Source organism: Moschus berezovskii, chromosome 24 (genome assembly GCF_049115385.1).
Source record: "Moschus berezovskii isolate FMDL1 chromosome 24, NW_MosBer_1.0, whole genome shotgun sequence".
Classification (NCBI taxonomy): domain Eukaryota; kingdom Metazoa; phylum Chordata; class Mammalia; order Artiodactyla; family Moschidae; genus Moschus; species Moschus berezovskii.
Window position 1 is genome coordinate 62,192,552 of NC_142483.1, and position 27,198 is coordinate 62,219,749.

Genomic DNA, 27,198 nt, shown 5'->3' on the forward strand with positions numbered 1-27,198 from the left:
TTTGTCCCCTTTCTGCTGAAAAATCAGTTGATAGTCTTATGGGGGTTCCTTTGTATTAGTTGTTTTTTCTTGATGCTTTTAAGATTGTCTGTTTATGACATATGGCATTCTAATCATAATATATCTTGGTGTGGATCTCTTTGTGCACATCTTGTTTGGAACCCTCTGTGCTTCTTGTACCTGGATGTCTGTTTCATACCCCAGGTTAGGAAGAATTTTAGTGATTATCCCTTCAAATAAATTCTCTCTGGCGAAACAGACATAGAGAACAGACCTATGAACCTGGTGGGAGGGGAGGAGGAAGGGGGGAGGGAGAGGGTGAGATATATGGAGAGCATAACATGGAAACTTACAATACCATATGTAAAATAGATAGGCAATGGGAATTTGCCGTATTAGTCAGGAAACTCAAACAGGGATTCTGAGACAATCTTGAAGTGTGGGATGGGGAGGGAGATGGGAGGGAGGTTCAGGATGGAGGGGACATGGGTGTATCTATGGCGGATTCTTGTTGATGTATGACAGAAAACCACAAAATTCTGTAAAGCAATTATCCTTCAATTAAATAAAGTGGCAAACTTTTTTCCTATCTCTTTGTTCATCTAAGACTCAGTTCAGTTCTGTCTCTCAGTCGTGTCCGACTCTTTGCGACCCCATGAATCAGCACGCCAAGCATCCCTGTCCATCACCAACTCCCGGAGTTCACTCAAATTCACCTCCATCGAGTCGGTGATGCCATCCAGCCATCTCATTCTCTGTCGTCCCCTTCTCCTCCTGCCCCCAATCCCTCCCAGCATCAGTCTTTTCCAGTGAGTCAACTTTTCGCATGAGGTGGCCAAAGTATTACTATGATCCAAATGTTAGTACACTTGATGTTGTCCTAGAGGTACCTTAAACTCTTCTCATTTTAGAAAATTATTTCTTCTTTTTGCTGTTCTGATTGGACAATTTCCTATTCTTTCAGATTTCTTATCCATTCTTCTTTATCATCTAATTGACTTTTGAATGCCTCTAGGATTTTTAAATTTCAACTATTCTTTAATTTGGTTAGTTCATTCTTATATTTTCTAAGATTTTTGTTGAAGTTCTGAGTACGTCCATTTTTCTCCCAAGTTCAATAACTATTTCTCTGAACATTTTGTCATGCAAATTACTTATCTCTGTTTCATTAGGGGTTTTTCCTGCATTTTTGTTGTTGTCCTTTTATCTGAAATATGTTAATCTCTCTTCTTTGACATTTGGTTTTTATTTGAGTTAGGCAAAACAGCTACTTTTCCAGTCTTGTGTGAGATCATCCTGTGTAGACTGCTTTCACCTGGTGGCTTTGACAGGTTGTCTGGGGCTGGAGTGGGCACAGGCTGAGGGAGATGGAGCTGGAGGGGTATAGGACAAGCTCAGTCCACAGGGCGAACTTCTCCTGAGGCTGAATTGGCAGGTTGGTGTGGGCTGAAATGGACAAGAGCTGGGGGCAGCCCTAAGGGAGCATAACCCCCAAGGGTGTGGGTAGAGCTGGAGTAGGTCCGGGACAATGAGACTCTCAGGGGCCTCAAAATGGCACTCACCAATGCCAACAAATATAGCTCCATCAGGTTCCTGTCCACTTGGCAGAACCTTTAGTGTTAGTAAATGGATTTCCTTTCAGATAGTGTCCAGTTCAGTTCAGTTCAGTCACTCAGTCGTGTCCGACTCTCTGCGACCCCATGAATCACAGCACGCCAGGCCTCCCTGTCCATCACCAACTCCCGGAGTTCACTCAAACTCATGTCCATCGAGTCGGTGATGCCATCCAGCCATCTCATTCTCTGTCGTCCCCTTCTCCTCCCACCCCCAACCTTTCCCAGCATCAGAGTCTTTTCCAGTCAGATAGTGTAGGCACCTTTTAAACCACTGTTTTTTCAAATATCCAAAAGCAGGTGTGTGCAGTCTGGTGCCTCAGCAATAGGCCTCTTTACTACAGATCATTGCACTGAGCGTGGGATTCCTATCTCCATCTTTCAAATCTGGTTCTGTGTGGTCCTTTTATGTGTAGTAGTTGTTCATTCTTCCCTCAGGTAGTCTTCAGGAGAAACTGCTCTGTATGTAGGTGTAATTAGTGTGTCCGTAGCAGGAGGTGAACTCAGAGTATTCCTATGCCATCATCTTAGACTCCTCTGACTATAAAAAAAAAAAAAAAAAATATTGGCTAGTTGGAACATGTTTTCAACACTGTGTTATCTAAGTAAATGGGAGTGACACTATTCCAGAATGTATTTACTGAAGTGTTTGACAAGACTTGTTATAAAATTGTTTCTTAAAAGCTATTTGCAACAGGTGTTCAGTAGAGTGTTCTTTCACCTGAGCAAGAAATAGCCAGGAGAGGACAAGAAGGGAAAGAAAGAGTAATATGGAAGTTAGAAAGTGGAGTGATTCTTGGGACCAAAGTTTGCTTGTTCTATGAAAACATTTAAGTTCTACTTTCTAAGCAAATTTTAATTGTACAGTATGGTGTTATCAACTGTAATCATCAGGTTTTTACATTAGATCCTCAGACCTTACTCAGTTTATAGCCCAAAGTTTGCACTATTTTACCAACCTCTCCCTAATTCCCCACACTCTGGCAACCACTTTTCTACTCTGTATAAGTTTGATGTTGCTGTTGAAGTTCCCCATATAAGTGATACCATGCAGCACTGGTCTTTCTCTGACTTACTTAGTTTAGCATAATACTCTCAATGTCCATCCACACTGTTGAAAGTGGCAAGAATTTTTTTTCTTTCTCATGGCTAAATTTTACACACACATACACACATCATACACCTTCTTTATTCATTCATCCATTGAACACATTTCCTTTGGCTATATACCCAGAAGTATGATTGCTGGATCCTAAGGTGTGGAGAATCTATACATCCTCACCGACACTTGTTATCCCTTCTCTTTGTGGTGACAACCATTCTAACATGTGTGAGGTGATAATGGTGATTTTGACATGCATTTCTGTGATGATTAGTGCTGTTAACCATCTTTTCATGTACCTATTGGGCATCTGTATGTCTTCTCTGCTGCTGCTGCTAAGTCGCTTCAGTCGTGTACGACTCTGTGCGACCCCATAGACGGCAGCCCACCAGGCTCCCCCATCCCTGGGATTCTCCAGGCAAGAACACTGGAGTGGGTTGCCATTTCCTTCTCCAATGCGTGAAAGTGAAAAGTGAAAGTGAGGTCGCTCAGTTGTATCCGACTGAGTGACCCCATGGACTGCAGCCTACCAGGGTCCTCCACTCTAGAAAATGTTAATTCACTTCCTCTATTTTTAATCAGATTGTTTGGGTTTTGCTATTGAATGTATGAATTTTTTACATATTTTGGATTTTAATCCTTTATGAGACACATGATTTTCAAATATTTTCTCTCATTTCATAGACTAACTTTTCTTTTGTTGTTTTCTTGACTGTGTAGAAGTTTCTTAGTTTGAGCTAGCCTCACTTGTTTATTTTTTATTTTTTCCTTTGCTTTTGATATTCAAAAAATTGCTAAGACCAATATCAAGGAGTTTTCCCTCTGTGCTTTTTTCTAGGAGTTTTATGGTTTCAGGTCTTATGTTCAAGTCTTTAATCTATCTTGAATTTATTTTTGTAAAAATTTCCCCAGAAAACTGGAGAAACTTAAGTATCTACCAGGACTTCCTTCTCAACAGTTAGGACTGAGGAATAGGCTTCCAGATAAACTTGACTACAACATCTTACTACTTCTAGACCCTTAACTGTAATATCCTTGACATCTTCTTTACCAAAGTCAATTAATTCTGACTTCAGGTCCAAGATAGCAACATAGGAGGCTCCTAAACTCAATTCCTCCTCTGGGTACACTAAATCCATAGCTACACAAGAAGCAGTTCCCTCTAAAAGAAACCTTGAAAATAGCTGAGCAATGCCCACATCTCGGCTGAATAAGAAAATACTCACAGTGAAACTGCTCACAAGTCTCACTAAGGAATTTGTGAACACATCTAGCTCCCTAGTTTTGGCAGCTGCCATCCAAAGGACACACTCTGTGATCACCTGTCTCTGGTAGCCAGTGAGGCTTGCGTTTGCAGGGCCCCACAGTTCTGTTAAAAAAACAAACAAACAGATTTTAACCCACTATCCTTCCAAGGTTTACAGAGGACACAGACAGAAATTCCATCTTGCAATTCTTCCTTGCAAGAAGCTGATTTGCCTATTTTAAAATCTTCTGCCTGAGGGTCAGACTTCTAACTTAGGATACACCCAGGGGCGACCCTCACCTCTAAAACACTGACAAGTCTTGGCACACCCTCAACTACTGGGAGCCACTAAAAGCAAAGAAGATATCTTGGACTATCACAAAGGTTTGAGAGAAAACCAAGAGCTCAGGACAGGCTAAGTGATAAGGTTCATCTCCTTCATGAGACCACTCCATTAATATAAAGACTGAGAGAGGTGACTATTTCATCTAATGCACAGAAACCAACATAAATAATGAAGAAAAATGAATCAATAGAGGTGTCAACTACAAATTGGTACTTGCCATGGGCATTTGCCATTTACCTCTGCAAGGATTAAATTACAGGTGCTGCTGCAGCTGCTTACCTTAAGCACCCTGCAGAGAATTCAGGGTGGAGATCAGCAAGGAGCCACTCTGTGCTCTGGAAAAACTGGCAGGACAGGTCTTTAGATAGATGTTTTCAGGAGCAGATTTTACAAGCCCAATTCTTGCACCTCCTCATATCTAGAAAAGCAGTAAATTCCTCCATGGTGACATCTGCTCCTTGTAACTTACAGAAATATTCCACAAAAATATGTGCTTGACTGTAAGAACTCCCTTTTGCCAAAATCACATATATATTGATCTTCCCCCCCTTAACTCTTTGGAGCAGTTTCTCAGAGCTATCTGAAATGCTCTCTGCCAGGCTGCAGTCCTCATTTTGGCCCAAATAAAACTTAACTCACAACTCTCATTTTGTGCAATTTTTTTTAAGTCAGCAGAAGAATATGCCCCCTCTCCTAAAAATAAGATATAACTCTAGAAACAGATCTAAATGAAATGGTCATAAGTGATTTACCTGATAAACAGTTCAAAATAATAGTCATAAAGATGCTCAGTGAGCTCAGAACAATGCATAAACTAAGAAAAAATTTCAACAAAGAGACAGAAAACATAAGTAAGTACTGAACAGAAATCACAAACCTGAAGAATACAATAACTGAACTGAAAAGTTCAATAGAGAGATTCAACATCAGACTAAACAGAAAGAAAAAAAAAAAAAGACTAGCTAACTCAAATACAGGCAATTGGAATTTGTCCAATCAAAAAGAAAGAAGAAAAAGAAATGAAAACAAGTGAAGATAGTTTAAGGGACTTAGGGGACAGAATCAAATGGGTCAACATATGCATCACAAGAGTCCCAGAAAGAGAAGAAAGAAAGTGACAAAAAGCTTATTCAAAGAAATAATGGCTAAAAACTTCCTTAAGCTGGAGAAACAAACAGACATCCAGATCCAGGAAGCACATAAAACTCCAAATAAGATGAATCCAAAATGACTCACACCAAGACACATTATAATTGTCAAAAATTAAAGACAAGGAGAAAATGTTAAAAGCAGCAAAAGGGGAGAAAAAAAAAAAAAGAAGACTTGTGATACAAGGGAATCCCCCAGCAGAGTTTTCATCATAAACTATTGCTGGGAAAAATAAAACCTGCCAGTCAAGAATACTTGGCAAAGCTGTCCTTCAGAATTGAAGGAGAGATACAGAATTTTCTAGATAAGCAAAAGCAGAAAGAGTTCATTACCATTATACCAGCCTTACAAAAACTATTAAAGGAACTTCAAGCTGAAACAAAGGGACATTAATTAGTAACAAAAATCTAAAAATATTAATCTCACTGGTAAAGTTAAATATATAGTTAAATTCAGAATAATGTTGAAATGGTTATGAATAAACAGTTAAAAATCTACAAATCACTTTTAAGTCTAATAAAAGTTAGAAGGCAAAAGTATGTAAAATAACCAAACACAGTAATTTGTTAACTGATACTAAATGCAAAAAAATTGTAACATTAAAGACATAAAACATTGGGGGGGGGTGTATAAAAATGTACAGCTTGGTCCGGAGGATTAATATTGCTGAGTAGGATATAGAGCTCACCTCCCCACCACAAACACATCAAAAACACATCAACAGAGTGAACAACTCTCACAGAAATTTACTAGAAACTGGTAGATCTCTTATACTACCAAAGTTGCAAGGAAAGTGTCCATGTTAGTAGGCAGAAGTGGGAGAAGAAAAGGCATCAGAATGGGACTGGTACCCTGGGGGGAATCTGTGAAGAAGGGAAGGTCCATATTAGCAGATTCTCACCCAGAGAGTCCCTTTGTCTGTTCAGAGGGCTGCTGGGACAGATAGAGGCTGGAGGAGCCTGGATTCTGCTTACAAAGAGTGTACTCATGCTGACTTGCTTGCAATCAGCATGGCAAGAAACAGGTGATAGCAGCTGCAGCCTCACGGCAATTCTCAGTCTGAAACATGTCAAGCGAGGATGTGGCTAGACATTAAATCCTAGGTGGTTGATCCCTGGAAGAGAACTTGGTATAGTTGTGTCGAGAGAGCCCAGAGTGTCTGAGGTGGTCCAAGCCGAATTGAAGAGTTCATTAGCAGGGGCATTGCTGGGGTGGGTCTGGCCTTGAGCCCAGTGACAGCACTTTCACTGTGAGAATGGGTCCAGTTGTGGTGGGCTTTGTTGCAGCACATACCTGGTGGTACCACAGAAATGCAAATCTCCATGGACAGGCCCTGGAGAGGAGTATACAGTAGTTTGCATCCCTGTGGAAGCACTCCAGCTCTACCAACCCTGCACTGCAGCTTGGAGCCAGGTCTGGGGCAGAGAGGTCCTGGGGAAGGTCTGCTACAGAGTCAGCCCAGGTTGGTCCCAGGTGGATGCAAAATCTTAATTCTTACCTCCTCAGTACTCAGCACCAGCCCATTCCACACCACAGCCTAGCACTAGATCTAGACTGAACACAACAGAAAAAGGATATTTACCTTGAGTTGCTTTGGGCAGAACTGCAGATGCTCACACAAGTTGCACATAAGTTCCCTGTGGCAATATGCGCTTCACGTGCTTTAGCAGTCACCTCCTTTGGGACAGGGCATGCACTCAAGGGCAACAAAGCCTTACCAAACCCAACCTTCAGGGCTTCTACTGAAGCAACTGCAGAGCAGAACCTACCCCCACCCCCCAGCAGGGCTGTGGTAGCCACTGAGCAAAGAGGAGACCCTGCCCACATCCAGCATAGGTCTGGACTTCACAACAGCAACCACACTCTTATCAAGGGGATAATAGCCAGCACACTCTAAGGAAAGACAAGGCTCACAGCATGCCAAAGACAGTCCTTACACCAAAAACACTGGACTCACACAATCTACACAGTGATGCTCCCACATAAGCAAACCCCTTTAAGACCACAGTAGATAACTGTTTCTCCTGAATTCATAGAGACAAAGTTAAGTAAAATAAGAAAAGCAAAAGAACTACTCCCAATGAAAAGAACAGGAGAAATCCTCTGAAAGAACAAACAATAAAACAGACCTCACCAGTATATGAAACTCCAAATTTTAAAAACAGTATTAAAAATGCTAAAGAAATTAACAAAAGTTACCCACAGAAATGCAGGACACATAGCAAGGAGCTAGAAATTATAAATAGAAATGTATAATATGTAACAAGGAACTAGACATTATAAAGATACACCAATCAAAATTAGACAAGTCAACTGCCAAGGTAAAAACCAACCTTGAAGCAACAAACAGCAGACTTAAGTAAGAAATAAGTAATCTGGAAGACAGAATATTGGAAGTCACCCAATCAGAACAGTGGAGGGAAAGACAAACTTAAAAAGTGAAAGTAACATGAGGTCCATGGGATAATTTAAAGCATGCCAAAGACTGAGGGCAGGAGGAGAAGGCGATGACAGAGGATGAGATAGTTGGATTGCATCACCAACTCAATGAACATGAGTTTGGGTGGACTCCAGGAGTTGGTTATGGCCAGGGAGGCCTGGTGTGCTGCAGTTCATGGAGTCGCAAAGAGTCGGACATGACTGAGCAACTGAAATGAACTGAAACTACATATAGTCAAGGTTCCAGGACGATGATAAGAGAGAAGGGGATCAAAAATGTACTTAATGAAATTATGGCTGAAAACTTCCCAAACTTAAAAAAAGAACACAAATACTCAAGCATAGGAAGCACAAGAGGTCCCAAACAAGATGAACCCAAACAGACCCACACCAACATATATCAGAATTAAACTGGCAAATTTTACAGAAAAAGGGTTTTAAAGGAATCAAGAAAAAACCTTAAACTTAATTACAAAGGAACCCTCATAAGGCTATCAGCTGATTTCTCTGCAGAAACTCTGCAGGGCAGAGGGAGTGGCATATATTCACAATTTGAAAGAGAAAAACCTGAAACCTAGTATATTCTACCAAGCAGATTATCATTAAGACTAGAAGGAGAAATAAACAATTCCTCAGACAAGCAAAAATGAAAAGAATTTAGCAATATAAAACCTACCCTAAAAGAAATATTAAAGGATCTTCGCTAAACAGAAAAGAAACAAGAGTCTCTGGGAAGGGGAAAATCACAATATAAAAAGCAAATATAGAAAAGAATTGAAGGTCACTTAAATAAATCATCACATAGATTAAAAAACAACCAAAAAATTTTGTAAAAGTGATTATAACTATTAACAGCAAAAGGATAAACATGAAGATGTAAAATAGGACATCCAAATCACAAAATGTGCAGGAGGAAAGTAAAAAAAAAAGTTGATCTTTTAGAATGTGTTTGAACTTATATGATTATCAGTTTAAAGTAAGTAGATATGGTTATTGGTCAACATACTAGAAAACCATGGTAACTAAAAACCAAAAACATAATAGATTTATAGAAACAAAAAGTCAAGGAATTCAAGCATAATACAAAAAGAAACCATCAAACCAGAAAGGACAAAAAAAAAAAAAAAAAAAAAAGAACTAACGAACAAAATCAACTGGGAAATGAGATTTAAAATTACAATAAGTACATATCTATCAGTAATTACTTTAAATGTTTGAGTAATTGAGATACTATTTGATTAAATATCTCATCAAAAATATTTGAAATAATTAAGATACCCATGGTTTTTGTCTTTCAAATAGTTAACACAGTGTATCACATTGATTGATTTGCAAATACTGAAGAATCCTTGAATCCCTGGAATAAAGCCCACTTGGTCATGATGTATGATTTTTTTAATATGTTGTTGGATTCTGTTTGCTAGAATTTTGTTGAGGATTTTTGCATCTATGTTCATCAGCGATATTGGCCTGTGGTTTTCTTTTTTTGGTGGCATCATTGTCTGGTTTTGGTATTAGGATTATGGTGGCCTCACAGAATGGTTTGGGAGTTTACCTTCCTCTGCAATTTTCTGGGAGAGTTTGAGTAGGATAGGTGTTCGGTTCAGTTCAGTTCAGTCACTCAGTCGTGACTGACTCTTTGCAACCCCATGAATCACAGCACGCCAGGCCTCCCTGTCCATCACCAACTCCCGGAGTTCACTCAAACTCATTTCCATCGAGTCGGTGATGCCATCCAGCCATCTCATTCTCTGTCGTCCCCTTCTCCTCCTGCGCCCAATCCTTCCCTGCATCAGAGTCTTTTTCAGTGAGTCAACTCTTCGCATGAGGTGGCCAAAGTATTGGAGTTCCAGCTTTAGCATCAGACCTTCCAATGTACACCCAGGATCGATCTCCTTTAGAATGGACTGGTTGGATCTCCTTTCAGTTCAAGGGACTCTCAAGAGTCTTCTCCAGCACCACAGTTCAAAAGTATCAATTCTTTGGCGATCAGCTTTCTTCACAGTCCAACTCTCACATCCATACATGACCACTGGAAAAACCATAGCCTTGACTAGACAGACCTTTGTTGGCAAAGTAACGTCTCTGCTTTTTAATATACTATCTAGGTTGGTCATAACTTTCCTTCCAAGGAGTAAGCAATGTTAGCTCTTCTCTAAACCAATAGAATTCACACCTGTGAAGCCATCTGGTCGTGGGCTTTTGTTTGTTGGAAGATTTTTTATTCCAGTTTCCAATTCCATGCTTGTAATGGGTCTGTTAAGATTTTCTATTTCTTCCTGGTTCAGTTTTGGAAGGTTATACTGTTCTAAGAATTTGTCCATTTCTTCCAAGTTGTCCATTTTATTGGCATATAGTTGCTGGTAGTAGTCTCTTATGATCCTTTGTATTTCTGTATTGTCTGTTGTGATTTCTCCATTTTCATTTCTAATTTTATTGATTTGATTCTTCTGCCTTTTATTCTTGATGGGTCTGGCTAAAAGTTTGCCGATTTTATTTATCTTCTCAAAGAACCAGTTTTTAGTTTTTATTGATTTTTGCTATCATCTTCTTCATTTCTTTTTATTTCTCCTATGCTTTTTATGACTTCTTTCCTTCTACTAACATTGGGGTTCTTTTTGTCTTTTTCTAGTTACTTTAGGTGTAAAGTTGGGTTATTTATTTGTTGTCTCTCTTGTTTCTTGAGGTAAGCCTGCATTGCTATGAACCTTCCCCTTAGTACTGCTTTTACTGAATCCCATAGGTTTTGGCTGTTGTGTTTTCATTTTCATTCATTTCTATGCATATTGTGATTTCCTTTTTGATCCCTTCCATGATCTGTTGGTTATTCAGAAACCTGTTGTTTAGCCTCCATCTGTTTGTATTTTTAATAGTTTTCCTGTAGTTGACATCTAATCTTACCACATTGTGATCAGAAAAGATGCTCGAAATGATTTTTTAATTTACCAAGGCTAGATTTATGGCCCAGGATGTGATTTATCCTGAAGAAAGTTCCATGTGCACTTGAAAAAAGGTGAAATTCATTGTTTTGGGGTGAAATGCCCTATAGATTATAGATATCAATTAGGTTTAACTGGTCCATTGTATCATTTAAAGCTTGTGTTTCCTTGCTAATTTTCTGTCTGGTTGATCTATCCATAGGTGTGAGTTGGGTATTAAAGTCCCCCACTATTATTGTGTTACTGTTAATTTCCCTTTTCATACTTGTTAGCATTTGCCTTACATTATTGAGGTGCTCCTATGTTGGGTGCATATTTATAATTGTTATATCTTCTTCTTGGAGTGATCCTTTCATCATTATGTAGTGTCCTCCTTTGTCTCTTTTCTCCTTCTTTATTTCAAAATCTACTTTATTTGATGTAAGTATTGCTACTCCTGCTTTCTTTTGGTCTCCATTTGCATGAAATATCTTTTTCCAGTCCTTCACTTTCCATCTGTATGTGTCCCTTGGTTTGAGGTGGGTCTCTTATAGACAGCATATATAGAGATCTTGCTTTGTATCCATTGGACCTGTCTTTATCTTTTGGTTGGGGCATTCAACCCATTTACATTAAGGTAATTATTGATAAGTATGACCCTATTACCATTTACTTTGTTGTTTTGGGTTCAATTTTATCAACCTTTTCTGTGTTTCCTGTCTAGAGAAGATTCTTTAGCATTTGTTGAAGAGTTGGTTTGGTGGTGGTGAATTCTCTCAGCTTTTGGTTGTCTGTAAAGATTTTGATTTCTCCTTCATATCTGAATGAGATCCTTGCTGGGTAGAGTAATCTTAGTTGTAGGTTTTTGTCCTTCATTATTTTAAGTATGTCCTTCCATTCCCTTCTGGCCTGAAGAGTTTCTATTGAAACATCAGCTGTTATCCTTAAGGGGATCCCCTTGTGTGTTATTTGTTGCTTTTCCCTTGCTGCTTTTAATATTTGCTCTTTGTGTTTGATCTTCATTAGTTTGATTAGTATGTGTCTTGGGGTATTTCTCCTTTGGTGTATCTTGTTTGGGACTCTCTGGGTTTCTTGGACTTGGGTGGCTATTTCCTTCCCCATTTTAGGGAAGTTTTCACCTATTATCTCAAGTATTTTCTCATGCCCTTTTTTTTGTCTTCTTCTTGGACACCTATGATTCAAATGTTGGGGACGTTTTAACATTGTCCCAGCGGTCTCTGAGATTGTCCTCATTTAATTCTTTTCTTCTTTTTTCCTCTCTGCTTCATTTATTTATAATAAATGAAATGTCTTCCAGCTCACTATCCTCTCTTCTGCCTCAGTTATTCTACTGTTGGTTCCCTCCAGAGTGCTTTTGATCTCAGTTATTGCATTATTCATTATTGATTGACTTCATTATTTCTTCCAGATCCCTGTTCAACATTTCTTGCATCTTCTCAAGTGTCTCTAGTCTAGTCTCTAGACTATTTAGCTATAAATAAATAGTCTCTATAGTCTATTTATCTGTAACTCCATTTCGTTTCCAGGATTTTGGATCATCTTTACTATCATTATTCTGAATTTTTTCAGGTAGACTCCCTATCTCCTCCTCTTTTGTTTAGTTTGGTGGGTATTTATCATGTTCCTTTACCTGCTGAATATTTCTCTGCCTTTGCATTTTGCTTAGATTGCTGTGTTTGGAGTATCCTTTCTGTATGCTGGAAGTTTGTGGTTCCTCTTTATTGTGGACTCTGCTCCCTGTTGGTGGGGTTGGACTAGTGGCTTGTCAAGGTTTCCTGGTTGGGGGAGCTTGTATGTGTTCTGGTGGGTGGAGCTGGATCTCTTCTCTCTGGAGTGCAATGAATTGTCCAGTTGTGAGTTTTGGGGTGTCTATGGTTTTAGTATGACTTTGGGCAGCCTTTTAATGCTCACGGTTGTGTTCCTGTTTTGCTGGAGAATTAACGTGTTATACCTTGCACTGGAACTTGTTGGCTCTTTGGTGGATTTTGGAAACTTTTGGGTGAGCTCTTGTCTATTAATGTTCCCTGGAGTCAGTTCTCTGATGTTCTCAAGTTTTGCAGTTAAGCCTCCTGCCTTTGGCTTTCAGTCCATCTCTTACTGTAGACTCAAAACTTCTCCATCTATACAGCACAGATGATAAAACATCTAGGTTAATGATGAAACAATTCTCCATAGCGAGGAATGCCCAGAGAGATTCATGGAGTTACACAGAGAAGAGAAGAGGCAGGAGGGAGATAGAGGTGACCAGAAGGAGAAGAGGTGGAGCCAAAAGGGGAGAGCAATCTAGCCAAGTAATCAGTTCCCTAAGTGTTCTCCACCGTTCAGAAAACCCAGAGTTAGTCACAGAGTTAAGCTGAGAAGAGAAGGTGGAGGCGAGAGAAAGAGGTGATCTAGAGAAAAGGGGAGAGAAAAATCAAGCCAGTAATCAAATCCCTAAGTGAAAATGGATACTGAGGATCAGGTTCTTAAAGGTACAAAATTGACAACAAATACCAAAAAGCAAAGATTAAAAATCTAGAATAGAGGTTCAGCTCAGTTCAGTCACTCAGTCGTGTCCAACTCTTTGCGACCCCATGAATCACAGCACGCCAGGCCTCCCTGTCCACCAACAACTCCCGGAGTTCACTCAAACTCATGTCCATCGAGTCGGTGATGCCATCCAGCCATCTCATTCTCTGTCGTCCCCTTCTCCTTCCGCCCCCAATCCTTCCCAGCATCAGGGTCTTTTCCAGTGAGTCAACTCATTGCATGAGGTGGCCAAAGTATTGGAGTTTCAGCTTTAGCATCAGTCCTTCCAGTGAACACCCAGGACTGATCTCCTTTACAATGGACTGGTTGGATCTCCTTGCAGTCCAAGCGACTCTCAAGAGTCTTTTCCAACACCACAGTTCAAAAGCATCAATTCTTCGGCGATCAGCTTTCTTCACAGTCCAACTCTCACATAGACTGTCATAAATACAATATAAAAATTACAAAACAAAATCAATCAAAAAACTTAAAATATATATGTATGTAAGAAATTTACTTTAAAAATAGGGTCTTTTTTTTTTGCAAGGTAATATTAGGTTATAAAAATGAAAATTAAAGAAGTAATAAATTTTTTTTTAAATTAAAAAGTGATAATAGTAAAAATATATCTAGGAATTTCTCTGGAGCTGTTGTGGGCAGTGTGGGGTTAGCTCAGTGTCAGATAGTTCTTTGTTCCAGTTTGTACTTGTTCTCAAGGTCTATAAGTCCCCCTCCAATGCACTGTCAGTATTAACTGCAGGCTTTTAATCTGTTGCACCTGTCACTTCCAGAGAAGTTCCCTCTTCATTATTTTGGCTTACTTGTTTGCAAGTCTCTTCAGTGTCTAATTTCTGCCCTGACACAAGGAGGTGAAGATGGCCATTTATTTAGGCTCACTTGTTTAGCTGTGTTGTGGGGAGGGAGGGACACTGCAAACAAATACCGCTAGCATGTGTGGAGAGTGCTTGTAGTGTATGGACCACACTGGGTTTGTCACCGCCCAAGGCAGTGTGTGCTTCCCAGGTCTACACTGCTTAGACTCCAGGGTGCTCTGAAAGGGCACTGTCCCAGGTGGGCCCAGTATTTCGTGTACTTCCCAAATCTAAGTCACTCAGGGTCTCAGGTACTCTGCAAGGGCACAGGCCTGGATGGGCTGTGCGTTTTGTGCCCATCCCAGGTCTGAGCAGCTCAGGTGACTGTGTGCTTGGTGAGTGCAGTGCCCCAGGTGGGCTGTACACTTTCATCACCTCCCCAGTCCTGGCCGCTAAGTTTCCCAGGCACTCCGTGAGAGCACTGTCTCAGGTATTCCGTGTCTCCTCCAGGGAACTGATCTCAGGCTGTGACACTCCTGGAAGATGTCAACCATCCAGAATCCCAGGAAGACGTGGTTAGAAACTGGGAGCCTGCTCACAGATTGGTGGAAGACGTTGTCTCTGGGGCCGCGATTGCAGCAGCCCCTTGCCTTCCAGCTCTGGCTGTCACACACTTGCCTCTCTGCCTCCAGAGGGGGAGGGCCTATACGGCAGCCAGCTCGATCTCTTTTGGTATTCGCTCAATCCTCTGTTCTGCGAGTGAACCAGGGGCCACTGTGCTGCATTAGAGCCTTTCCTGGGAAAGGTCTTTCTTTTTTTGCCTCTCTGGTGATCCCACGGTTTGGATTGCTGGCTCACGTTAGCTCCCTCAGATTGTCTTCAGGGCATCAGGCCGGGTTCTTACCCTAAGGACAGATGATGCAGCCTGTGCCTCCCTGCTCAGCCCCAACTTGCTGGTGGCAGATGCAAGTGTCTGGGCAACTTCTCCACTGGCAGCTGTGGTGAGGCATATGTTCTGTGGGTTTTGTTGTTGTTGTTTTCTCCCAGTTTTGTTGCCCTCTTGAGATTCCAAAACCCCCCACAGACCTGCCTGTGAGAGGGTTTCCTACTGTGTGGAAACTTCTCCTTCACGACTCCCTCCCCAGAATGGGTCTCCATCCCTAAATCTTTTGTCTCTGTTTTCTTTTTTTATATTTTGTCCTACCTCCTTTCAAAGAGAATGGGCTGCCTTTACGGGTGCCTGGTGTCCTCTGCCAGCATTCAGAAGTTGTTTTGTGGAATTTACTCAACATTCAAATGATCTTTTGATGACTTTGTGGGGGAGAAAGTGGTCTCCTATTCCTCTGCCATCTTCAAATTAACTAATTTTCTAAAAAAGAAAAAAAAAAAACTCTAAAAAAGAAAATACCTCAAGACAAAACACAAAGAAAATACAACCTTACTAAATCTATGGCATGCAGCAAAAGCAGTTTGAAGAGGGTAGTTAATACAGGCCTCCCTTAAGAAACAAGAAAAATCTCAAATAAATAACACAACTTACCATCTAAAAGAATTAGAAAAAGAAGAAAAATACCCAAAGTCAAATGAGAGGAAATAATAAAGATCATCTAGGAAATAAATAAAATAGAGATAAAAACACAAGAAAAGATCAATAAAACCAAGACCTGGTTTTTTGAAAAGATAAACAAAGTTGACAAATCTCTAGCCAGGCTCAGGGAAAATAAGAAAAAGGGCACCAAATAAACAAAATAAGAAATGAACAAGGATAAGTAGCAACTGATACCACAGAAATATGCAAAAAAACATAAGAGAATACTATGAAAATTTATCAACAAATTGCAGAACCTAGGAAAAAACAGACTAGTTTCTAGAAACATACAGTTGTCAAAATTGAGTCAAGAAGAAACATAATTTGAACAGTCTGATGACTAGCATTGAAATGAAATCTCTAATTAAACAAATGAACACTCCCTGCAAGCAAAAGTCCAGGATGAAATGGTTTTACTGGGCAATTCTACAAAAGAAAAGAAAAGCTTATACCTATCCTGCCCAAACTATTTCAAAAGACTGAAGAGGAGGGAACACCCTCAAATTCATTCTATAAAGCCATTTTCACCCTGATACCAAAACCAGACAAAGACATTACCAAAAAAAATTTTTTTTAAAAAAAAGGAGAAAGAAAAGAAATGTACAGGCTAATATAGATGCAAATCTTCAAGCAAAATATGAGCAAACCAAATCCTAAAATACAGAAAATGAATCATACACCATGTTCAAGTTGGATTCATCCCACAGTTATAAAGATGGTTAAACATACAGCAATCAACATGATACACAGTAACAAAAGAAAAGGCAAAACCCACATAATTATCTCCAGAGGTGAAGAAAAGCACTTGACAAAATTAAATGTCCATTCATGATAAATATTCTCATCAAAGGGTATAACTAAGTAAGTCAGTGTTAACTGCTCAGTTGTGTCTGACTCTGTGACCTGATGGACTGTAGCTTGCAGGCATCTCTGTCCATGGAATTCTCTAGTCAAGAATGCTGGAGTGGGTTGCTATGCTCTTCTCCAGGGGCCCATGGATCAAACCTGGGTCTCCTGCATTGCTGGCAGATTCTTTACCATCAGAGCCACCAGAGAAACAGATAAAGTGGTTATAGAGGGTCCATCTCAACAAAACAAAAGCTAATTATGACAAAGCCGCAGTCAACAATATACTCAAGTGTGAAAAACTGAAGAAAGCCTTTCCGTTTAAATCTGAAATAAGAGAAGTATGCCCATTCTTACCACTTCTATTAAACACAGTATTGGAAGTCCTGACCACATCAATCAGCCAAGAAAAAAGAATAAAATGTATACAAATTGGAAGGGAAGAGGTAAAACTGTCACTATTTGCAGATTTCCATGATACTCTATATAGAGAACCCTAAAGTCTCCACTCAAACTATCAGAAAAATAAATTTAGCAAGGTAGAAGGGTGCAAAATTAATGTATAAAAATCTATTGCATTTCTTTATACTAACAATGAAATATCAGAAAGAGAAAGCATAAAATGCCCATTAAAAATTGTGTCCAAAAAAATACTTAGGAATAAATTTGACAGGGGTGAAAGAACTATACACCAAAGACGTAAAAATATTGATAAAAGAAATCAAGACCATTCAAAGATGTGTAAAGGTATCTCATGATCTTGGATGGGAAGAATTAATATTGGCAAAATAGTAACACTACCCAAAATACCCATGACATTTTTCACAGAAATAGAATAAATCATTTTATATGGAACAACAAAAATTTATATGGAACAACAAAACACTCAGAATTGCCAAAGCAATCCTGAGGAAAAAGAATAAAACTGGAGGCATAACCCTTCTGGACTTCAGACTATACTACAAAGCTCTAGTAATCAAAATACTGTTACTAGAACAAAAGACACATAAATGGAAAGAAATAAAGTCAAACACCTTTGGTCAATTAATCTATAACAAAGGAGGCAAGAATATACAAAAAAAAAAAAAGATACCAACAGATGGTGTTGGGAAAGCTGGAGAGTTACATGTAAATCAATGAAATTAGAACACTCCCTTGCATCATATACACTCAAAATGGTTTAAGGACCTACATATAAGACATAACACCATCAAATTTCTAGAAAAGAACATAGGCAAAATTTTCTCTGACATAAATTGTGGCAATATTTTCTTAGATGAGTCTTCCCAAAATAAACTACATGGGACTACATCAAACTTAAAAGCTTTTTGCACAGCAAAGGAAACCATAAGTGAAAAGACAAGCTACAGAAAAGGAGAAAATATTCACAAATTATATGACTGACAAGGGGTTAATATCCAAAACACAAAAACAACAAATCAAGAAATGGGCAGCAGATCCAAATGGACATTTTTTCAAAGAAGACATATAGATGCCCAACAGGCACATCACTAATTATTAGAGAAAAGCAAATCAAAACCACAGTGAAATATCATTTCATACTATCAGAATGACTATATTTAAAAATCTACAAACAATAAATGGTGTACATTGTTGCTGGGAATGTAAACTGGTGCGGCCATTTTGGAAAACAGTATGGAAGTTACCTAAAAAACTAAAAATAGAGCTACCATAAAATCCAGCAATGCCACTCCTGAGTATATAACCAAAAACAATGAGAACTTAATCTGAAAAGATACACAGTTCATAGTAGCACTATTAACAACAGTAAAAACATGGGAACAACCCACTTGCCCATCAAGAGATGATTAGCTTAATAAAATGTGAATATTGGGTGGGTAGTGGTGCTCAGTCATGTCCGACTCTTTGCAACCCCATGCAATATAGCCTGTCAGGCTCCTCTGTCCATGGAATTTTCCAGGCAAGAATACTGGAGTGGGTTGCCATTTCCTCCTCCAGGGGATCTTCCCGACCCTGGGATCAAACTCACGTCTTTTGTATCTCCTGAACTGGGGGATTCTCTACCACTGTGCCACCTGGGAAGCCCATATGTAATATTACTCAACCATAACAAATAATGAAGTATTGTCATTTGTAGAAAATTGGATGACCTAGAGAATATCATACAAAGACAAATATTATGTAATGTCATTTATATGTTGACTCTAAAAAGTAACACAAATGAATCTTTACACAAAGCAGAAACAGACTCACAGACATAACAAACTGATGGTTACTGAAGGGATAGATTGGGAGCATGGGATTAACAGATATAAACTACTCTACATAAAAGAGATAAGCAACAAGGACTCACTGTATAGCACAGGGAACTAGAACTACATTCAATATGCATAATAACCTATCATGGAAAAGAATCTGAAAAATATGTATATATAACTGAACTTTCTGTACATCTAAAACTAACACAATATTGTAATAAACTACACTTCAATAGAAAACATACACCACCCAACAGGACAGAAAGGCCAGAGATAAACCCACACAGCTTTTGTCACCTAATTTATGACAAAGGAGGCAAGAATATACAATGGAGGAAAGATAGTCTCTTCAATAAGTGGTGCTAGGAAAACTGGAGAGTCATAAGTAAAAAATGAATGAAATTAGAATACTCCCTAATACCATGCACAAAAATAAATTCAAAATAGATTAAAGAATTAAAAGTAAGACTGGATACTATAAAACTCCAGAGGAAAATATAGGCAGAACACTCTCACATTAATTACAGTAAGATCTTTTTTGATCAACCTCCTAGAGTAGTGAAAACAGAAACAAAAACAAATAAATGAGACTTGATTAAACGTAAAACCTTTTGCACAGCAAAGAAAACCAACAAAATAAAAGACAACCCTCAGAATGGGAGAAAATGTTTGCAACCAAAGTGCTGAACAAGGGATTAATCTCCAAAACATACAAAAAGCTCATGCAGCTCAAAAAAAAAAAAAAAAATCAAAAATAGGTAGAAGATCTAAATAGGTGTTTCTCCAAAGAAGACATACAGATCACCAAAATGCATATGAAAAGAGGCCCAACGTTATTGATTATTAGAGAAAAGCAAATGAAAACTACAGTGAGGTATCACATCACATTGGATAGAATGGCCATCATCAAAAAATCTATAAACAGTAAATGCTGGAAAGGGTGTACAGAAAAGGGATCCCTCCTATACTGTTGGTAGGAATGTAAATTGGTACCATCACTATGGAGAACAGTATGGAGGTTACTTTAGATACTAAAAATAAAGCTAACCTATGATTCAGCAGCAATCACACTCCTGGGCATATTTCCAAGGAAAACAATAATTCAAAAACATATATACACCCCAATCTTCATTGCAGCACTATTAACAATAGCCAGGACATGGAAGCAACCTAATATCCAACAACAGAGGAATGGATAAAGATGTGGTACATAAACACAATGGGATATTCAGTTCGGTTCAGTCGCTTATTCGTGTCCGACTCTTTGAGACCCCATGAACCGCAGCATGCCAGGTCTCCCTGTCCATCACCAGCTCCTGAGTCCAACAAAACCCATGTCCATGTCCATTGAGTCGGTGATGCCATCTCATTCTCTGTTGTCCCCTTCTCCTCCTGCAAGGGCAGCATCAGAGTCTTTTCAAATGAATCAGCTCTTTGCATCAGGTGGCCAAAGTACTGGAATTTCAGCTTCAACATCAGTCCTACCAATGAACACCCGGGACTGATCTCCTTTAGGATGGACTGGTTGGATCTCCTTGCAGTACAAGGGACTCTCAAGAGTCTTCTCCAACACCACAGTTCAAAAGCATCAATTCTTCGGCACTCAGCTTTCTTTATAGTCCAACTTTCACATCCATACATGACCACTGGAAAAACCATAGCCTTGACTAGACGGACCTTTGTTGGCAAAGTAATGTCTCTGCTTTTTAATATGCTGTCTAGGTTGGTCATAACTCTCCTTTCAAGGAGCAAGTGTCTTTTAATTTCATGGCTGCAATCACCATCCACAGATATTTTGGAGCCAGAAAAATAGTCAGTCACTGTTTCCACTGTTACCCATCTATTTGCTATGAAGTGATGGGACCGGATGCCATGATCTTAGTTTTCTGAATGTTGAGATTTAAGCCAACTTTTTCACTCTCCTTTTTCACTGGGATCAAGAGGCTCTTTAGCTCTTCTTTACTTTCTGCCATAAGGGTGGTGTCATCTGTGTATCTGAGGTTATTGACATTTCTCCCGGCAATCTTGATTCAAATTTGTGCTTCTTCCAGCCCAGCGTTCCTCATGATGTACTCTGCATATAAGTTAAATAAGCAGGGTGACAATATACAGCCTTGACATACTCATTTTCCTACTTGGAACCAGTCTGTTGTTCCATGTCCAGTTCTAACTGCTGTTTCCTGACCTGCATACAGGTTTCTCAAGAGGCAGGTCAGGTGGTCTGGTATTCCCATCTCTTTCAGAATTTTTCCACAGTTTATTGTGATCCACACAGTCAAAGTCTTTGGCATTGTCAATAAAGCAGAAATAGATGTTTTTCTGGAACTCTCTTGCTTTTTTGATGATCCAGTGGATGTTGGCAATTTGATCTCTGGTTCCTCTGCCTTTTCTAAAACCAGCTTGAACATCTGAAATTTCACGGTTCACGTGTTGCTGAAGCCTGGCTTGGAGAATTTTGAGCATGTCTTTACTCGCGTGTGAGATGAGTGCAATTGTGCAGCAGTTTGAGCATTCTTTGGCATTGCCTTTCTTTGGGATTGGAATGAAAACTGACCTTTTCCAGTCCTGTGGCCAGTGCTGAGTTTTCCAAATTTTTGACATACTGAGTGCTGCATTTTCAGAGCATCATCTTTTAGGATTTGAAACAGCTCAACTGGAATTCCATCACCTCCACTAGTTTTGTTTGTAGTGATGCTTCCTAAGGCCCACCTGACTTCACATTCCAGGATTACTCAGTCATTAAAAGGAACAAAATAATGCTATTTGCAGCAGCATAGATGGATCCAGAGATTGCCATACTGAGTGAAGTAAGTCAGACAAAGGCAAATATATGATATCTAGTGTATGTGGAATTTGAAGAAAAGGTACAAATGAACTTCTCTATGAAACAAAAACAGAGATACTGATGTAGAAAACAAACATGATTACTGGTGGAGTGGGGAAGAGGGAAGAGAGAAAAATTGGGAGATTGGGACTAGTATGTACAAACTACTATATATAAAATAGATAAATAGGGAGATCAGATCAAGATGGTGGAGGAACAAGATGTGGAGCTCACCTTCTTCCCACGAATACATCAAAAATACATCCACATGTGGAACAACTCTCATAGAACTTCTACTGAACGCTGGCAGACCTCAGACTTCCAAAAGGGCAAGAAAACCTCCATGTAACTGGGCATGACAAAAGAAAAAAGAACCAGAAAGGAATCTGGATGGGCCCTGTGCCACTGGGAGGGAGCTGTCAAAGAGGAAAGGGTTCTGCACACTGGGAAGTCCCCTCACTAGCAGGGACAGAGAGAGCTTCAGAGCCTTGGAGGACAGGGAAGCAACAGGCGTATTGGGGGCAAAGCAGAGAGAGACCCTCAAATAGGGTCAGTGCCAACTGGCACTCCCCAGGTAAGATAGCTGTCCATTCCCCCACTGGGGTAGGTGAGGGCTGGGTACTGAGGATCAGGCTTCAGGGGTCGCACCCTGGAGAGAGGACTGGGGTTGTGTGAGGAGAGCCTGACGGGGAAAGGATGTAGTGCGCCACACCTGAGGGAGTCCAGAAAGAAGTCTGGGCCTGCCAGAGAGGCAAGGAATCATTGTTGGGAAGCATGACAGGACAAGGGTGGGCCCACAATAGGAGCTTCTTTCTCCAAGCTCACAGGCAGCAGGCAGCACCTGCATGAGCCCCAGGGGCCAACACAAGTGACAGCTGTTATCTTGGACTCCAGAGGCGGCAAGAACTGCTGTTGCTGCTGCCTGTGAGCAGGCGCAGGTCACCTGCTCAGGTCACTGCCTCCACCTTCCTGGGAGCTGACACAGCTAACACCACTGAGGGCTCTGCAATCTAGGGCCAGCTTCCCTGGGAGGAGGTGACCTGCCACTAATTCTGCTGAGGAGGGACCCCCTGTCCGTACCTTCCTGGGAGCCTGTGTGAGCTTTGCACCTGAGCATCTGTATATCCCCTTATCAAGGTGGTAATGGCCAGAACATGGTAAGGAAAGGATAGCAAGCATCCAAACCTAAAACAGCCCTCATACCAAAAAATATCAAATCCATAAAAGCTATGCAGGGATGCTCCAATTTATAAATAATCCTCCAAGACTACAATTGATTCTGTTTTTCCTAAACTCACAGACTAAGAGAAATATAAGCAAAAATGAAGAAGCAGAGGAACCACTCTCAGTTAAAACTAAGAAAATTTCTCTGAAGGAACAGTGCAATAAACCTCTTCAGTCTCACAGACACTCAGTTCAAAAAGGAGGTAATAGAAGTACTGAAGGGATTAAGAAAGGATAGTGACAGAAATGAAGATTACTGTAAAAAGGAACTAGAAACTATAATGAGGAAACAAGAAAATTTAGAAAATCCATTTGTCAAGATGAAATCTGAGCTATAAGGAATGAATAGCAGAATGAATAATGCAGAAGAAAGAATAAGTGACCTGGATGATAGACTAATGGAAATTACCCAATCAAAACAGCATATAGAAAGCAAAAAAAAAAAAAAAAAGCAAGCAAGCAATATAAGAGATCTATCAGATAATATGAAACAGGACAATCTATACATAATAGGGATTCCAGAAAAAGAAGAAAGAGAAAGGGGATTAAATATGTATTTGAAGAAATTATGACTGAAAATTCCCCAAATCTAAAGAATATATCCAGAACAGATACCCAGAACAGAAAGCGCAGAGGGTTCCAAACAAAATAAACGCAAACAGACCTATATCAAAACATATTATAATAAAAATGACAAAGATTAAAGATAAACAGAGAATTCTAAAGGCAGCAAGAGAAAAGAAAGTTCCTTACAAAGAAATCCTCATAAGGCTATCAGCTGATTTCTCTATAGAAACACTGTAGGCCAGAAGGGAGTGGCAAAATATATTTAAAGTCTTGAAAGAGAAAAATCTGTAACCTTCCCACCTTCCCATTTATCATCAAAATGATAGAAGATTATCATTTGAATAGGAGGAGAATTAAAGAATTTCTAAAATAAGCAGAAGCTAAAAGAATACATTAATACTAAACCTATCCTAAAGAAATATTGAAAGGTTGTCTCTACATAGAAAAGAAGCAAGAAGAAAACAGGAGGGAAGAAATCACAAGTAAATCACTTAAACTGGGCTTCCCAGGTGGCACTAGTGGTAAAGAACCTGCCTGTCAATACAGGAGACATAAGAGACAAATAACCTATTTGTGAAAACAATGATAAACACAAGGAACAGCAAAAGGATAAACACCAACATGTAAAAAGGGACATCAAAATCATATAATTCCGGAAAGGAAAATAAGAAAATGAAGATTATTTTTCTTTTTTTAGAATGTGTTTAAGTCTATAGGATTATTAATCTAAAGCAAGCAGATATAGGAAGGGGTTAACATAATTTAAAAATGGCAACCATAAATCAAAAACGTAGAACAGATTCACAAAAACCTAAAAGAGAACACAAGCATTAAAAAGAAGGAAATTGATTAAACCACAAAAAGAAGCCAAAAAAAAAAAGGAACATAGAAGAAACAAAGAATCAACCAGAAAACAAGGTTTGAAATGGCAATTAATACACAATGATCAATGACAATGATTCATGTCAATGTATGGCAAAAAACAACACAATACTGTAATCAGGTTCCAATTAAAATAATTAATTAAAAAAATAAAAATCTATTCAATTGTAAGAAAATACATATGTATCAACAATTAACTTCAATGTCAACTGACCAGATATTTGGCTCAGCTGGTAAAGAATCCACCTGCAATGTGGGATACCTGGGTTTGATCCTAGGGTTGGGAAGATCTACTAGAAAAGGGAAAGGCTACTCACTCCAGTATTCTGGCCTGGAGAATTCCACGGACTATATGACTAATTTCATGGGGTCACAAAGAGTCAGACACTACTGAGCAACTTTCACTTTCACTCTCTTTCCAATCAAAAGACAAAGAGTGACATACTGGTTAAAAAACAAACAAACACAAGAGCCTATAATATGCTGCTTATAAGACATCCACGTCAGGACAAAAGACACATACACTGACAGTGAGGGGATGGAAAAGATATTTCATGCAAATGGAAATGACAGGAAGGCAAGAGTTGCAGCACTTATATCAGACAAAATAGACTTTAAAGCAAAGGCTATAAGGAAAGATAAAGAAGGACATATATAACAAGAAAAAGATCAATATAAGAAGATATAAAGACAAAAGGATAAATGCAAAAAGAAGATTTTACACTCATTAACATATATGTACTTAACATCAGTTCAGTTCAGTCACTCAGTAGTGTCCAACTCTTTGCGACCCATGAACCGCAGCACGCCACGCCTCCCTGTCCATCACCAGCTCCCGGAGTTCACTCAAACTCATGTCCAGCGAGTCGGTGATGCCATCCAGCCATCTCATTCTCTGTCGTCCCCTTCTCTTCCTGCCCCCAATCCCTCCCAGCGTCAGGGTCTTTTCCAATGAGTCAACTCTTTGCATGAGGTGGCCAAAGTATTGGAGTTTCAGCTTCAACATCAGTCCTTCCAATGAACACCCAGGACTGATCTCCTTTAGGATGGACTGGTTGGATCTCCTTGCAGTCCAAGGGACTCTCAAGAATCTTCTCCAACACCACAGTTCAAAAGCGTCAATTCTTCAGCGCTCAGCTTTCTTCAAGGTTCAACACTCACATCCATACATAGAAGAACCCAAATAATAAAACAAACACTGACATAAAGGGAGAAACTAATAACAATACAATAGTAGTTCAGTTCAGTTCAGTTCAGTCGCTCAGTCGTGTCCGACTCTCCACGACCCCATGAATCACAGCATGCCAGGCCTCCCTGTCCATCACCAACTCCTGGAGTACACTCAAACTCATGTCCACAGAGTCGGTGATGCCATCCAGCCATCTCATTCTCTGTCGTCCCCTTCTCCTCCCGCCCCCAACCTTTCCCAGCATCAGAGTCTTTTCCAGTGAGTCAACTCGTCGCATGAGGTGGCCAAAGTATTGCAGTTTCAGCTTTAGCATCAGTCCCTCCAATGAACATCCAGGATTGATCTCCTTTAGAATGGACTGGTTGGATCTCCTTGCAGGAGACTTTAATATCCCACTCACACCAATGGACAGATCTTCCAGAGAGAATCAATAATGCGACAGAGGTCCTAAATGATACAATAGAACAATTAAACAATTAGTATTTTTCAGGACGCTAAACCCAAAAATGCTTTTGAACTGTGGTGTTGGAGAAGACTCTTGAGAGTCCCTTGGACTGCAAGGAGATCCAACCAGTCCATTCTAAAGATCAATCCTGGCTGTTCATTGGAAGGACTGATGCTAAAGCTGAAACTCCAATACTTTGGCCACCTCATGCGACGAGTTGACTCACTGGAAAAGACTCTGATGCTGGGAAAGGTTGGGGGTGGGAGGAGAAGGGCATGACAGAGAATGAGATGGCTGGATGGCATCACCGACTCTGTGGACATGAGTTTGAGTGAACTCCGGGAGTTTGTGATGGACAGGGAGGCCTGGAGTGCTGTGATTCATAGGGTCACAGATAGTCAGACACAACTGAGCGGCAAAGGCACCACCAAAAAAGCAAACTACAGGCCAAAATCCTTCATGAATATAGATGTAAAAATTCAACAAAATATTAGCAAACTGAAGCCAACAAGATATAAGAAAGATCATACAGGGGATTACCCTGGTGGTCCATGGGTTAATACTTAACCTTCCAATTCAGGGTGTGTAGGCTTGATCCATGGTTGGGAAGGTAGGACTCCACATGCCTCAGAGCAAAAGAAAAAAAAAAAAACAGTAGCAATATTGTAACAAATTCAATAAAGACTTTAAAATATGATCCACTTGGAAAAAAAAAAAAAAAGATCATACACCCTGACCAAGTGGGATTCATCCCAGGTTCACAAGGGGATGCATCAACATACTCTAATACATCCATCAATACAATACACCAGTCCATCCTAAAGGAAATTAGTCCTGAATATTCATTGGAAGGCCTTATGCTGAAGCTGAAACTCCACTACTGTGGCCACCTGATGTGAAGAACTGATTCATTTTAAAAGACCCTGATGCTAGGAAAGATTGAAGGCAGGAGGAGAAGGGGATGACAGAGGATGAAATGGTTGGATGGCATCACCACCTCAATGGACCTGAATTTGAGCAAACTCTGGGAGCTGTTGATGGACAGGGAACCTGACATGCTGCCATCCATGAGGTTGCAAAGAGTCAGACATGACTGAGCAACTCAGAATGGGAATGTAAAAAAACCAATACCTTTTAAAATTGTACCAAACCCCGCTCAACCTAGGAATAAAACTGACCAAGGAGGTGAACAACTTATACACTAAGAACTATAAAACATTTTTAAAAGATGATTTAAAA

At 39.7% G+C, this 27,198-nt stretch overlaps 1 long non-coding RNA gene across 1 annotated transcript; it reads right to left on the reverse strand.

Annotated features, from left to right (window-relative positions):
* Positions 1–11,043: 11,043 nt before the first annotated feature.
* Positions 11,044–26,065, reverse strand: LOC148774077 (uncharacterized). The gene is made up of 2 exons (XR_016036140.1): positions 15,359–26,065; positions 11,044–13,780 (listed from the first exon to the last, which is right to left on the reverse strand). It is a non-coding gene; the product is annotated as an uncharacterized LOC148774077 (long non-coding RNA).
* Between the last annotated feature and the right edge of the window lie 1,133 nt (positions 26,066–27,198).